General features: G+C 38.5%; 1 protein-coding gene across 1 annotated transcript in view; it reads right to left on the reverse strand.

Moving 5' to 3' along the window:
* LOC136884316 (THAP domain-containing protein 6) overlaps positions 1-16,925 on the reverse strand; it is a 73,048-nt gene that overhangs the window by 51,845 nt on the left and 4,278 nt on the right. The window lies entirely within an intron of this gene.

Genomic DNA, 16,925 nt, shown 5'->3' on the forward strand with positions numbered 1-16,925 from the left:
TCACTTCGCAGCTGACTGCCCAGTTCCCGTTCTATTTACTATTTCATCATCAGTTAAAATGTGATGCCCAGGCAATACATCGTCAGTATGAAGCCACTCCTCATGTTACTTTCATCCACTTCTCCAAAACGAACGTTATTTTCAATAGTCTTCAGGATATCTTTGATCATCAATCCCTCATTTTCTTCTTCATCGGTGAACTCATGAAAATCGTCGGCGAGCTCTTCGACATCAACATACAATTTTCTCCACGATCGAGTGATGTTCTAAGCGGTTACTAGATCCCATGATTTCTGGGCAAAATAAGCGCTTCTTTAAGATTGAGTTTTTTCCAGAACTCAACTATCGACATTTCTTCAGAGAGTAAGAGGCCCAGCAATTCCCGCTTATAATGTGCCAAAATGCAACAAAATCAAAGCTAGTGATGTTCAATCAGTACTTCATACCAATCTTAACCTATGGTATTGAAACCTTCACCCTCACTAAGAAAAACACATCAAGGTTGCAGGCATCCGAGATGAAGTTCCTTAGGTCCACAATTCAAAAAAACCAAACTGGACAAGTTGAGGAATTATGTGGTTAGGAAGGAAGCTGGGATTGTTACGTCATTGTTATATCAGATCAGTATGTCCAGACTGAGGTGATTTGGGCATGTAATGAGGATGGAGCCAACAAGGACAGCATATGTTAACTTGGAGCAACACGTGGCAGGGAAACGGATGGTGGGAAGACCAAGAACCCACTGGATGGACATCGTGAAGATGTATATTGCAGATCGGGGAAGGACACTGGAGGACGTCATTAACAACAGAACGTATCTCAATAAGACAGAATGGAAGAGGCTCGCCAACAGTACCCGGGAAACTGGAACTGTAAAATGATGATGATGAATGCGCCTTAAAGGTTGCGATGACGCCTTGGTCCATTGGCCGAGTTAATGAAGTTACATTAGGTGGCAAATAGGAAACAAAAATAATTCCATCCTCGGATTTCAACACTGTATCAACAGGGTGAGAGGGTGCATTATCAAGAAAAATGAAGGCCTTTAATGGCAAGCCTTTGGATGCCAAGAAATCTCGAATCCGTGGAACAAACTTATTATGGAATCAATTCCTGAAAATATCGTGTGTTATCCATGCAGATTTGTTATGACAATAATCTACTGGAAAATATTTCATCACTGTTCCTTTGAAAAAACGTGGGGTTTTTTTTCCTTTACCAACAACAGCTAATTTTAATTTATGGTCGCCACTAGCGTTTGCACAGCACTAGATTTGTGACCAGGAGCTGATTTCTCTTCAGCAGCTGCTAGTGTTTTACTGGGTAAGCACTTCCAATAAAGTCCAGTTTCATTGGCATTGTACACTTGACTTGGAATTGTATCTCTCAATTATGGGCTTAAACTCATATCTAAAGTTTTCTGCTGCACTGCAGTCACCACTTAGTTTTTCTTCTTCGATGTTTAATTCTCGAATGCCATGTCTGTCCTTAAATCTCTGTAGCCAACAATTGGACGCTGGCGAGGACCCTGAGAGCCCCATCTTTTCGTGAAAAATTTGTGCCTGCCTTGTTATCATAGGACCACTAATAGATACACTTCCGCCTTTCTTTTGCTGAAACCACGTGAATAACGCAGCATCCAGTTCTTTCAAAGATGATGCTTTCATTGCTTTTTCTTTTAGCGAGTCCATACGAACTGTCAGAACTCACCCCAAACTGCAACACTTTGTCTTTATTCTTCATTAGGTCCCGCACTGTTGTTACACCCACACCAAACTCTGATGCTAAGTTTGAGACTAGTTCACCTTTCTTTAACCATTCGATTATATTAACTTTATTTTTTATGGTTAAAACTACACGTTTTCTTTTTACTGCAGATTTTGATCTCAACGTTAGAACGGAAAATAAATGTTCAACTTTATCGGTCACTCTCACATTTCCTTACTTTGGACTACAGTACAGAATGTAGCCTACCTGTCTACTAATAGAGGAGGTTGACTATGACGGACCGCTAGGCTGGTTTGCAATTCCTGTGCATTGTGAAATATTTACGATCCAGTAGCCTTTTGTGAAAATACTTAACCTTGACCGAGAACGATATGAAAGATCTATGTACAGTACTCGGAGATATTACACGCTACCAAATAAGTTGTAGGTATCATTCTGAAGTAGAAATGACCAGCATACTGTATTCTACGCTCCGTGGGCTGGGAGAGGGCACGTTATAGTACATTATTCGTCAACAATGGAATGGATAATAAAGTTTGCGACTGTTGAATTTGAATAGCATCCCTCTTCTTTTGTAACAGTTAAAAGTTAAATAATTTTACAATAGAGTAAAATAATATATTATTATTGGTCCACCTTTTCAATACAAAATGAAAATTACATAGGGACTAGTTTCGACCTAGTAATAGGTCATCATCAGCCTGAAGTAAATTAAAGCGTAAATATCGAAGAAAACATAAACAATGTAAACACAAGTACAGTCTTTTTAAAGGTACATACCATGTGGGAAGTTGAGTAGAGATATATTAAAAATAATAACTCTTCCAATTGACGAAGCACTGAGCGGAAGTTATGTAAAGTTCGGTGCGCCGTATATTATTAAAGACCACTGTGCGCTAAATGATGTAATAAAGAAGAATAGTAGGTTGAATGCTGGCTTCTTCTTAGCTGTTGTATATTCGAAGAAGATTACGTCGTATTTTATAAGTGCACAGTGATCTTTTATAATATACGGCGCACCGAACTTTACATAACTTCCGCTCAGTGCTTCGTCAGTTGGAAGAGTTATTATTTTTCATATATCTCTACTCAACTTCCCACATGGTATGTACCTTTAAAAAGACTGTACTTGTGTTTACATTGTTTATGTTTTCTTCGATATTTACGCTTTAATTTACTTCAGGCTGATGATGACCTATTACTAGGTCGAAACTAGTCCCTATGTAATTTTCATTTTGTATTGAAAAGGTGGACCAATAATAATATATTATTTTACTCTATTGTAATCACAGTTCAATACGCATCTATCATTATGAAACTTATTTCTTTTAATTAAATAATTTTACACATAAAATTATATAGTAAAAAAACGTATGAAGTAATGTCTCCAGTTCCGCCATTGTCTGGTCCCAAGTCCGGAATGAGAAAGGAGGAGGGTTTGCTGGTCTGGCACCCAGCTGTAGAACTGCCAACACTGGGTGTTGGGCAGCAGGAAATAACCTGACTCTCTCAGGGGGCCAACGGCTTCGGGCGAATGAGCCCCTTTAGGTGGGGTGATGGTCCCCACAGTGGAGGAAATGCCACTAGAATCCATTAGGCAGCGTCTGTTCTCCAGGTTACGGGCGGCTGCACAAGGCGTATGTACTCCAGAGGAGCGGCCTCATTATCACCTCACTGGATCACATCCAGAGTTGTAATTCGGGACCTTGTCCCACACAGGTGACATCTTGACAGTCAACCATGGAAGGTCTTTTAAGAATTACTCCACCGGCTGAACCAAGAGTTCAGAGAAGGCAGCATTCAGATACGGTGGGCTGCCACCTAAAAGATACCATGAAGTCGGAGGCACGGAAATACCCCAGTACCTCATACACGAACGAGACAAAATCAAGAATCAAACCAAAGCAGATAACATACTTCTCTACACACAATATAAACTCACTCATGCAAACCGGTAAACTAAAAGTGATCACCAACATAAATGGACCAACACAAAATTCTTATCATGGGTTTACAGGAAATTAGAAACACTGACCAGGATGCCTTGGAATCTCAAGGGTACAGACTTTATAAAGGTATACCCGAGAAGAGAGCGATGAAGAATGTCCCACAATTTGGAACAGGATTTTTGGTCAGCCTTAAAATAATAAACTCAGTTCAAGAATTCAAATCACAGTCTCCACGACTCTCAATGCTCACCTTAAAGGCATCTAATAAAATCTATACTATAATAAATGCCCATGCTCCCACTAATGATAAAAACAACTCCTCAAAAGACCATGAGGAAATAGAAGAATTTTGGGACCTATTGGACTAGACCGTAGATAACATCCCCAAACACCATATAAAATTATTAATAGGCGACTTCAACGCTCAACTAGGCAGAGAAAGAAAATACCGTGACATCATTGGAAAATGGCCAGCACACAAGAAAACAAATAAAAATGGAGACTAGTTGACCTGTGTAGAAACCATAATTTAATCCCAAAATCTACATGTTTTAAGAGGAAACCTCAAAAACTCAAAACATGGAAACACGCTGACTACACTAAAAGAGAATGGCAACTGGATCACATCTGCATGGACAAATACCACCACAAAGAGATCTATAACATCAAAGTCCTCCGAGGAATAGACACAGGTTCAGGTCACTACGTAGCTAAAATTAAACTCACTCCTGAGAGGAGACAGCAAAAGCAAGCCCTTAAAACTAAAAGAAAAATAGATCCTACCCAGCTAATCAACAACAAAAATTACCAGAAAGCAACTGAAAAAACAAAAATCACAGATAACTTGAAGACTTAGTACACAACCTTAAACAAATTGCAAAAGACCTGGCTCCAATTAAACCACATAAAAAACACCAATGGTGGAACGGTGAATGTGATGAAACAGTGGAGAAAAGACATCAGGCATGGCTATTACATCAGTCCCAAAAAACATAAATATCCTATCAAAATCTAGTAAAACAGAGAAAAGAAACTACCCAAGTCTTAAGAAGAATAAAAAGACAACATCATAAGGACACACTGCATTTAATTGAAGAACAATTCAATAAAACTCAATCAAGGGACTACTATAGTATGCAAACCTTTTCTTGAGCTCTAGTTCCCATTCTGCACTATGGAGCTCAGGGCTCAAGAAAAGTTTTGCGTACTATACAGAAAGCAGCTCCAAAAATATGAACCCCCGACCCTACTGATGAAGGATGAAAATGGTAAGCTGGCTCATAACAATAAAGACAATGCAGAAATTCTGGCTAAATATTTCAACAAGCTTTCAAATTGTGAGGAACCTACAGAACTCCTTCATTTGGACACCAACACCCCGATAAAAACACCACCAGAAAACATCAATAGCCCCACAATATAGGAAGTCTACCAAGCTCTGAATAAATCAAAAACTACAAAGCATCAGGAGAAGATCAGACCTTTGTGGAAATCTGGAAATATGCAGGAACATCAGCAAAAGTTGCCCTCCATCAACAACTTGTCTCTATCTGGATTAAAGAACAGCTACCAGAACACTGGACAACAGCCCTCATTCACCCACTGCACAAAAAAGGAGACAAAACCGACCTTAATAACTACAGGGGAATCTCGCTCCTAGACATAACATACAAAATATTTTCAATAATCATCCCTAATAGGATAAGTTTACAACTTGAGAAAGAACTTGGAGAATATCAAGGAGGTTTCAGACCCTGGAGGAGCTGTCCTGATCAGATCATGGGTCTTAAGTTGATAATGGACTATAACAGGAGAAGAAATAGAGATATGGTGATAACTTTTGTAGATTTCACGAAAGCTTATGATTGCATCCATAGAGAATTTTAAGACACCTTGGACTACACCCCAAATTAATAAACATGATAAAATTGACTCTCACTAACTCCAAATCAAAAGTGAAGTTTAGGGGTGAAACGTCAGAGACATTTGAAATTAAAACTGACTATGGTAGGGAGATGGGCTCTCACCACTATTATTTAATTGTGCTCTAGAAATGGTAATGAGGGAATGGTTTAGGAAATGTCCCCCCAAAATAAAGATTGGGCAAAAAATCAAAACAAATTGCCTGGGTTTCACTGACGATTTAGCATTACTAGCAATGGACATAAAAGAAGCAAAAACCCAGATATCAGAACTTCGAAACATTGCAAATAAAATTGGCCTCAAAATATCATTTGAAAAACAGAAATTATGCCCCAAAAACCAACACAACTAAAAGAAGTCACCATAAATGGTAATAAAAATCAAAATAGTAACTCAATTTAAATATCTTGGAGAAGTAATAACACATAACCTAAATGAAAAAATTTCAATCCAAACAAGAACAAATAGATTAATTAGCTAAAGCACAAAAATTAACATGGGATATCTACAAAAATAAATGTCTATCAATAAATGCAAAAATAAAACACTACAACACGGTTATAAAACCGGAAGCTACATATGCAGCAGAAACACTTGTTCACCTGAATAAACAATCAAAGACTGACAGACTTCAGAAAATTGAAAGGAGGATTGGAAGAACCTGCATCAACAAAAAATACCAGAAAGATGGACAGTGGCGGTTAATACCTAACAAAGTCATGTACAAAGAGCTAGAACCCATTACAGATACTATGCATAAGAGGAGACTGGAATTCTTTGGACATATCATGAGGATGCAGAATTTGAGACTTCTAAAACAACTAGTACAACACAATCTCGTCTCAAAAAATACCCCAACAGGATGTAAATGGATCAGAGAAGTAAGAGAGGATCTGAAGGAAATGGGCCTTACAACAGAAGACACCACAAATAAGATAAAATTGAATACAAAACTCAAGAATAAAAACCTCCGCTCTACCCGTACACAAAACAAACCAATAACACGCATATTTTCAACTGAGGAAAGGGCACAAAGATCAGAGCGTCTGAAGAACTGGGAGGACTGCAAAGCCCGAACAATCCCTTCAAAGAGACCTGAACGACGGACTGACTTCAGTGATCCTATGTGCTCATAAAAGAAGAAGAAGAATGTCTCCAATGCCGATTGTCGGTTATACGCGTGTACAGTAGTTACTGTATGTTATGATCGTGGAGTCAGGAGTCGGAGAGTCAATGTACAGTCGCTCCAAAACAGAATACTGTATCAAGATACCTTGACGTCAAGAGCCGGGCTGAGTGGCTCAGACGGTTGAGGCGATGGCCTTGTGACACCAACTTGGCAGGTTTGATCCTAGCTCAGTCCGGCGGTATTTAAAGGTGCTCAAATACATCAGCCTCGTGTCGGTAGATTTACAGGCATGTAACAGAACTCCTGTGAGACAAAATTTTGGCACCTCGGCGTCTCCGAAACCCATCAAAGTGGTTAGCGTGACGTAAAACCGAGCGATTGTATATTGCTTTTACTAAAATCAAGATTTTTTTTTGGTGACGGATAATCTGCAGAACAGTTAATCGAGGGACGGATAATCAAGGTTTTACTGTATACCAGGGGTAGTACGGGAGGCCTTTACTTGTATTTCAGAAGGATTCACATTTCCCTGTGAAACAACGTAGGACCTAATTTATTTCCTATCAGAATGGATGGCAAAATGCCATACCCTTTTGTCTGGATTCATCCCGCGTTGCTAACAATAAAGTAATATTTTCGTATGTACAAAGCGAGATGCACAGCAGTGATTTGTACAGGAATGATTATTTGATGTAATTTAATGTAAATTGATGTCAGTAGGTAAGAAATTCAACAGAATTGAATGCCAGATTGGTGATACAAAGCTAGAACAGGTCGATAATTTCAAGTATTTAGGTTGTGTGTTCTCCCAGGATGGTAATATAGTAAGTGAGATTGAATCAAGGTGTCGTAAAGCTAATGCAGTGAGCTCGCAGTTGCGATCAACAGTATTATGTAAGAAGGAAGTCAGCTCCCAGGCGAAACTATCTTTACATCGGTCTGTTTTCAGACCAACTTTGCTTTACGGGAGCGAAAGCTGGGTGGACTCAGGATATCTTATTCATAAGTTAGAAGTAACAGACATGAAAGTAGCAAGAATGATTGTTGGTACAAACCGGTGGGAACAATGGCAGGAGGGTACTCGGAATGAGGAGGTAAGGGCTAATTTAGGAATGAACTCGATGGATGAAGCTGTACGCATAAACCGGCTTCGGCGGTGGGGTCATGTGAGGCGAATGGAGGAGGATAGGTTACCTAGGAGAATAATGGACTCTGCTATGGAGGGTAAGAGAAGTAGAGGTAGACCAATACGACGATGGTTAGACTCGGTTTCTAACGTTTTAAAGATAAGAGGTATAGAACTAAATGAGGCCACAACACTGGTTGCAAATCGAGGATTGTGGCGACGTTTAGTAAATTTACAGAGGCTTGCAGACTGAACGCTGAAAGGCTTAATAGTCTATAATGATAATGTATGCATGTATTTAAGGTATTATTATAAAGTTTTTATTCCCCATCCTGGTGGGGTGGGGCACCTAAAGGGCAACACCCTCTATCTGGTCAAGAGGTGTGGGTGGATTGAGGAGATGTGATGGAAGAGGGAGATGGGAAGAAGGATGTGAAAAATGAACGAGATTGATGCCTTTTTTTTTTTTTAAGGACATAATACAGGATTTGCATTGGGATTTTGAGTATACTAGAAATACAGAACTGAATAGAAAGGTGACAAATACAACAAAATAGTTGAGCTGAACTTAACATAAATGCAGATATGGAAAACCTGTTGTCTACCGTTGAAACGTTTGAAGTACATATACATGCAATGGTAGATGGTGAAATCATGAATTATTTAAAACATTGAATACTTGAGAAGAATATTACATGGCAAGTCTGCAGGGCTAATGGTGAGGTGAGCCGGCAGGTTGTCTGGGCACGTAACTGATTTCATCGACAATTACCGTAGTGGAGGGGGGAGTGTACTTGGTGCGGTAGGATTAAGGATGAGGATTTACCACCGTACAGCCTGTTCTTATAGAGGCGGCTGGTCTGTGGGTTGGGGGAGAATGCGGTGGTAGTGAAGTGGGGATAGGATGTATAAAGGAGATTTTGGCGTGGTCTGAGGGAATTGGGATGTGACAGGGTTGTTGGGATTGAGGGCCTTGTTCAGGAATTTCTGGAAGAGAAAGGAGACGTGGATGACAAGTTTGTGGAAAGGAAAGATGTCATACAGGTCCTTGGTATGAAATCGGGAAGAGAATCGGAGGACTATTCGGTGTTCCACAGACATGCGCGTGACATCATCATTGCCATGGTAACCAGTAAACCTTGCATGATAGCAGTAAAGTTCAACAGAGGCCAGCATCATTCTGGCCACACAGGCCATGTGGCACGCTGGATAGTGCGACAGAACAAAAATGTCAACACATGTGAAGTAAGGTGAAATTCAAATGCTAAAATAATTTCTGCTGTGCATACTAACAGAGCAAAATTAATACAAGTTTTCACTGAATTAATGAACTGCCCAAATTCAAATGCCTCAACAGTCTGAAAAGCACAAGGCTACAAAAATATTCTTGATTTCAGTTTTTGCATTTTTTCCTCTCACTTTTTCAGGAAATATTAAAAAAACTGAATTACTCTATATGATTCAGAAGAGAATGAATGATATTCAGTTTTTGTATTGCTGCAGTTTACGAATGTATTACATTTTTGAGGAACTTACGAAGTGAGGATAAAATAATACATAGAGTTTTTTTCAGTTTGCCAAAAGGGACACAGGATCTGTATCATCTCTCAAACACCTCTTCTGTTATGGCGATTTATTTTAACACATGTTGTAATGGATGGTTAAATGTGTATTCCACAATAGTTTTGATTATTATGTCATTGCTTATATATTTGCGATTTATTTTATGGCTGATGATGACATTTTAAATGTCAAAACCAGTCCCATAAATAAAAGTTATTAGTAACATCAACACATAATTGGTATTAAATAGGTTGAACCTAATAGATATCTCATCTCTGTGATCTCAGTTCAATACAGAAACATTAATGAAGCTCATATCTTTAAATGTACCTTTCTCTGTCTAGAAACAGCTGTTTGGCCCATGTCCTTCTTTTCCGTTTCTGCTTCTTTTTGGCACTTACGCCCAAAACGATCAAAACGCAGCAAAGATCAGCTTTACTCAACATGTTCACCAAACCAAATACCGGCATATACCGACTATATATTACAAACGTATATTGTACGTCTATGACCGCTTTGCACAATATATTGCACAACCCTTCAATATTAAGTACACACTATCAGTTATATTGCACAAACCCTGATATTGCACAATAACATTGCACATCTATGGGCAGCTAACAATATATTGTACAATCTATTTCGCGCAATAATAATGGATGTCTATGGGCCCCTTTACAAAGATGCAATGAACAATTCACAGTCGATCACCATGTTCATTCCTTTACCACAATGTGCTCCAAGCACATGAACTTCCCACACAAATTGCACTTGTATTTTGTTTTACGGTTTCTTTTTGAGTCACAGTATGCACACCAACCATGCGCTTTTTCTTCCTGTGCAGTCACTGGCATATTCTCAGCTGGAACGTTACAGATCTCTTGAATTCTCATTCGAGTCAGTCTTGGAACTTGCTGGACTCTGGATCTTCTTTTTAGATGATCTCCAATTAAATCAAATGCAAGTGTTTCTAAGAAAATTATTTGCATCATATTAGCTTTAGGATTGTTGCTGTTCATTATCACAAAAGCATTTATAGCAGCAATGTTTATCAAACTGTAAAAGATTACCATAGGCTACTGGCAAGTTTGCCTGCCACAGTTATACCCTGCACTAAGCTTATCAACACCCCCTTTCGTGTCATTATACAACATAATCATTTCAGGTTTATCAGTGTTGGGGTCAACGATGTATTGTGGATAAAAGCAGCACATTTTTGGCTTTTCTGGGAATGTGTGATACTAGGGTGGAATTTTCCTGGAACCCAAACACGCTGGAGCCGACAGGTCTATTTGTGTCATCCATAAATTCACATGGTAACTGCCTTTTGTTTTTTCTTATAGTACCAACTAAAGTCAATTTATGGTTTTTCAACAAACTTTCAGATAACTCTATGCTGGTGAACCAATTATCCATGGTCACATTCCTACCTGTAGTGGCAATAGGTTTCACTAATCTTTCAACGACTGCTTTTGCGCTGTTATCAACAGAGTATGGGCCATCGGGCTGTTTACCAACATATACTTGAAGGATTGACGTATAAAACATTTTAGCACATACTAAGTTAACGCATAGATTTTAATCCCATATTTATTGGGTTTGCTTCGGATGTACTTGCAGAAGCCATATCGTCCCCTGAAAGCCTCAAGTTTTTCGTCAACAGTCGTATGTTCAGATGGGGTGTAGTTAGCTTGACAATGTGCCACAAAAACATCAAATACATCCCGAATTGAAGCTAATTTATCCGTTTCTTGTCAGTTAGTTTTCCATAAGTCTGTTGTGGTCAAATGGTTTGTCTTACATACACCAGAAAGGTACAAGACACTTAACAAAGTCTTCATTTCCACTAAGTCAGTAGGTCTTGCAGTTCAATATTATTGGTCATAAAGTTCACGGGTTACCGGTATAGGAAGATTTGTACAATCAACCGGAATGTTTATAATTCTAACATCAAAAAATCACTTCCATATATCTACAATAGAAGTCAAATTTCTTGCCGGTCCTTTCACCCCAGGCAAATGAGTTACGAGATTCACTGAGCGAGTTCTCACATTTTGAGAATGAATATGCATTTTCCATTACCATGACACCATTTTTTCCACTGAAGTGCTGAACATTACGTTGTCGTTTTTGTTGTGTAAAAGTCCAATTATCAATATCTTGCTCATCACGTGTCTCCTCCACATACTGTTCCGACTCAGAATCTTCTTCACGACATTCAAGATGATCTTCTTCCACAAAATCTTCTGCAGCCATGTCATTCTCTTCAGATTGTAGTAGTAATTTCAGCACATACTCTTGTTCACTTCGTTTCATTTCCAGCAGAAAGTAGCACGAGTACTAACTTCGGTCTGAGAGGGCAAAATAAAGGAATTCTTGCTAAGAACTTGAGCCAGACACTTAGTGGTGGTGCTGGTGATTATTTTTTTAAGAGGAAGTACAACTGAGCAACCATCCTCTATATAACACTAATCAGAGAGAAAAAATGGAAGGGGTCCGACACTTCAAAAAATGGAAGTATCGGCCAAAGGAAGACAAGGGCCACGAAGGGTATGAAAATGAAGGACTCCCTAGGCCTCCATACATAACACTGTCGGGGTCTGAAAAGAAAAAGAGTTGACCAAGTGAGGTCGAATAGGATAGATGAAAGTGAGGAGCCTGGTACAAGTAGGTGGAAGCAATGCCAGGACTCAGCTGAGGGCCCCAGTGGTCGCCAACCCACGCTCCAAAGTTCAGAGCCCCTGAGGCCCCTTTTAGTCGCCTCTTACAACAGGCAGGGGATACCATGGGTGTTATTCTACCACCCCCACCCACAGGGGGACCAGACACTTAGCATTCACGCAACAATAAGTAAACTGACCAATGTGAAGGTACCAATGAGCAAAGTGTAAGCGAAGCATGCACACTAAAGTTAGGAGAATGATTGGGAGATCGGATGTTAGTACTAGAGGGTTAATTAAGGTACAGCCCCAGCATTTGCCTGGTGTGAAAATGGGAAACCATGGAAAACCACCTTCAGGGCTGTCGACAGGGGTTTAAATCCACTATCTCCCGAATACTGGCCGCACTTAAGCGACTGCAGCTATCAAGCTCGGTGGGTTGTTCATTTTTATCTATATAGGGTACTACAGGCCTATGCCTTTGTAAAAAGTTACATTATTTTTAGCTACATCTTGCAAATCTGCAATACATTTTAGCTAAATCAATTTGATATAATGCTAGGCTATTTGATCGCATAATTCTGAACCAATATAATTATTAAATTACTGTAGTAATGGTCCACCTTTCAATACTGTAATATGTAATATACTAAATTACATTAATTAGGGACTAGTTTCGGCCGGGGCTGGCCATCTTCAGCCTTAATGTAAAACACCTAATAACTAAACAAATGCACATGCACACAATTGACATAAAACAAATGAAAACAAATATATACAAAGTGACAATAACTGGGGTGGAATTATGAATAAATTTGAAAATGAAGTAGGTTCTAACATCTTGAGTATGTTCATCATTGAGAATAATTTCAAGTATTAATTTATATACACAGAACTGTTAGTTCTAATACTGCTGATCATTACTATTTCAATAGTAAATGGGAACTGGTAAATGTTGATCCTGTAGTTTGTCATAAAATCTATTTGTGTGGTGTTAGCTATATGTAATCCATTGGACACCGCTGTAAATAACCACTAGCTGACGGGGAACTGTTAGATGTTGTTTCATCCTCAATCAAAGTAATAAATGAGATGCTCTCATGGTGCTTGTTAAATCTTGCTGAAATGTTGTTGGACAATGTCAGGACAGCACATGAAGATGTGGTTAACACAGATACATTGTGTCTGGTATAAAATTTTTGCAATTCATTGCGGTGCCCATGAAGTTAACCTGATTTTAGATAAAATTATATTAATGAATTGAATGAGAGAATGTGTTAGATGGCATAGGTTATATGAGACTTACCTCTCAATACAGCATGAGGTGTGTGGTCTATTGTTGAGTGTGCTTCAGACTAACCGTTGTGAGTTTCAAATGAAAAGGAAGGAGAGGGGAGGGGAAGGTCCTGAAGGAGAGTGGGGAGGGGGAGGGGAGGGGGGATTAAGGTGGGGCTGAAGGATATGGGAAAAAGGATGGCTGTTGAGGAAAGGTGCTGTGAATATTATGAAAAACTGAATTATGACTTGTTGGTTTGACATTGCTGAAAATGGGGATTAGAAGGTTAAAAAGGATATTTGGTTTTTCATTAAGATTATGATTTGGGTTGAAATATTGATCTGAATGTATGAAGCAGCTTTCAGTAATGTTAAGGAGGGGTCCTTTATTGATGATTTTGAGAATTTCCATATCTTGTTTTATGTCTGTGAATTTGTGCTTATAGTCATGCATATGCTGTCCTACAGCTGAAAATTTATTATATTTCAGAGCATTGACGTGTTCTGAGTATCTTATCTTAAAATTTCTCCCGGTCTGTCCGATGTAAGAAGAATTACAACTTTTGCAATTGATCCTGTATACTCCTGATTTTGAATAACTATTGAACTTGTTTATGGATGTGGCATTATGTAAGATTTGTGCATTCCTATTGTTTGTTTTGAAAGCTACTTTTACATCGTACTTTTTAAAGATGTTGGTGACTTGGTAGATTTGTTCGTTGAAGGTAAAGATAGAAAGAGAGGAGTTGTTTTTTCTTATCATTTTTCAATGTGGTAGAACGGCGGTATTTATATTTATTGATTATTTTTTCTATAAAGAAATTGCTGTATCCATTGGATTTAGCTATATGACGAATAGTGTTCAACTCATTTTTGAGGTCTCTTTTAGACATTGGAACATTGAAGGCTTGGTATACCATGCTGTTGTATGCTGCTCGTTTGTGAATTTGGGGGTGTGAAGAATCTTGACGGATTGTGGTGACTGTTTGGGTGGGTTTTCTGAAAATCTTATATCTTAAGTAACTTGTGTCTGGTAATAGTTAGGTCTAGAAAATCTATTTTCTGTTCAATTTTGGATTTGAGTGTGAATTTTATATGTGGGTCAATGTTATTTAAATTAATGAGAGTGGTAGCTGCGTTTGTAATGCTCTCATCCATAATTACTATGGTGTCATCTACAAATCTTGCCCAGAAAAGGATGTTGTTAAAGTTATTATTATCATCAATTTTGGTATGTTCTAAAAAATCCAGGTAGATCTCAGCTCAGATACCCGATCGAAAGTGAAATAGTTGTTGCTAATAACTAACTTAAGCACAGACATGAAATCCTGTATTTCTAGTATACTTAAGCTGCTGTATTTGCTTAAATTGTTTTGAATGATGGGGTATATTTTGGAGGTTTGTATGCTAGGATACATGTTTACAATATCAAATGAGTGGAGAGAATGATTGGATTGAATGTTAAATTGTTTCAATTTATCGATCAGTTCTTTAGTGTTTTTGACGGATTTGTTCGATAAGAAATGATAGTTTCTTCTTAAAAATCTTTGAATGAATTGCGATGCCTTGTATAAGGGACTTGGTCTAATTCCGAACCAGGAAACATTCCAAAAGTATGAAGAAAATCAGTCGTTAAGATGCTCTACAAAGGGAAAGGAGAAGTAAACAAACTGGAATCATATTGCAGAGTGGCTCTTGAATCAGCAGCTTTTAAGATCTCACCAAACTGATAACTCAGAGAATCAATAGAATAGCAGACCCGCTTCTCCCTGATGAACAGTTCGGATTTATAGCCGGGAGATCAACTCTGATGGCAGTGGAATGCCTCTTGCAAGATATTCATGAAACAACCAGAAAAAGGCAAGACAAAATGTATGTAATATTTATTGACTACTCTAAGGCTTTTGATACAGTAGATAGGTGGAAACTTGTTGGAAAACTAGAGGAAATTGTTGGTCGTACCTGGCTCACAAGAATAGTTACCAACATACTATCAGAGAACTATATTCAAATAATTGACAATCTGCACATCAAGGTGGATTCAGCAGACAAATAGGGTATTACAGGAGGACCCACTAAGTCCTCTGCTGTTTAATATCTTCACAGAGGATGCAATCAAACAAATCAAGAAGCAAACACGGAAAGTCAACGCGTACGTATATGCGGACGACATGGCTATTGCGTCTGAGAGTAAAGAGGAACTACAAGTTGCTATGGACTTAATTGTGGAGTGGGCAGAAGAAGATAAAACGGACCTTAATGCGAACAAAACCAAATTGGTTGTTTTCAGGACGGGAGGAAAATTATCGAAGGATGATTAAATCCTATGTAAAGGACAAAAGTTATGAATGAATAACCAATAGAAATATCTAGGGATTACAATACAGGAAACAGGAACAACATTCACAATACACCTAAAGGAGAGAGTCATCGCAGCTATACGAAGCATTAGTGATATTAATCACCTTCCACAGCTATCTTTGGGGACAGCCATGACTCTGTTTAATACGAAAGTTGTTTCAGCAGCCATATATGGTCTAGAGCTAATATGGGAGCATCTCTCGAAAAGACAACTACAAGAGCTGGAAAGTCTGAAAGATTCTTGAAAAGAATTCTATATGTTTCTAAATATACTTCTTCAAGACTAATATACGTTCTTGCAAAGGAGACGTACTTCATTGAAGACACAAGATTTAGACTGTTACTTTCAGCAACAAGGAGTTACAGGGAGTTGCTACAAGAACTGCAATCAAAGAGGGCTATGATATGGGATGAGTTTTACTCAACTGATGCGATGATAAACAGGGATTGGACGCGCAGTGAATATGATCTGAGGCATACAGTGACCAGGTTTGCCATACACGAGTTCCACCATAAGGTATGCAGAACCTTGGGATTTCACAAACCGGTACCAGGCTGCATATGTGTCTTCTGCAACCAACGATGTGATATATACCATGCCATCGAATGTGTCTGTAGATTAGGAAGCTTGACACAACTGTGTCAGTAACTGATGATGTTTTGCACGCATTGATTGTATATTATTATTATTGATGTATAGCTGAGTGTATTTAAGTGTGAGTGTATATATTATGACCATCTGGTTGCAATTTATTATATTATTATAATTCCGAATCTTTGTTACTGCGATTTAGTGTTCTAGACTGTCGAGTATCGTTATATTATACGTCTAAGATGCTTTACTGTTGAGTCAAATTGGCAAAAAGGAGAAGTAAACAACAATGGAATACCTCTGAAATGACCAATTCTCAGAGGAATTAACTGCCGTATATAGGCTAAGAAATTACGTTTTGAACAATGTGATGTGGTGTGTGAATTGCATTATGACGAAGCACGCAAAATTCATGTTTCAGCGATCGCGTTGCATTACGTTTAACGAAGTTGGTTAACCTGTACGAATAGTTCGCCTCCCTCCCCACCTCTTTTTTTTTTCTAACGGCTACGCTACCGCAATAAACTCTTCATTTGTTAGTTAGCCATGTTTACATCATGATATCCAACCTTGATCAGAGAATTTCTTATCTATTCCTTTTCCGGTAAATATTTTAATA

Source organism: Anabrus simplex, chromosome 12, assembly GCF_040414725.1.
Source record: "Anabrus simplex isolate iqAnaSimp1 chromosome 12, ASM4041472v1, whole genome shotgun sequence".
Taxonomy (NCBI): Eukaryota; Metazoa; Arthropoda; class Insecta; order Orthoptera; family Tettigoniidae; genus Anabrus; species Anabrus simplex.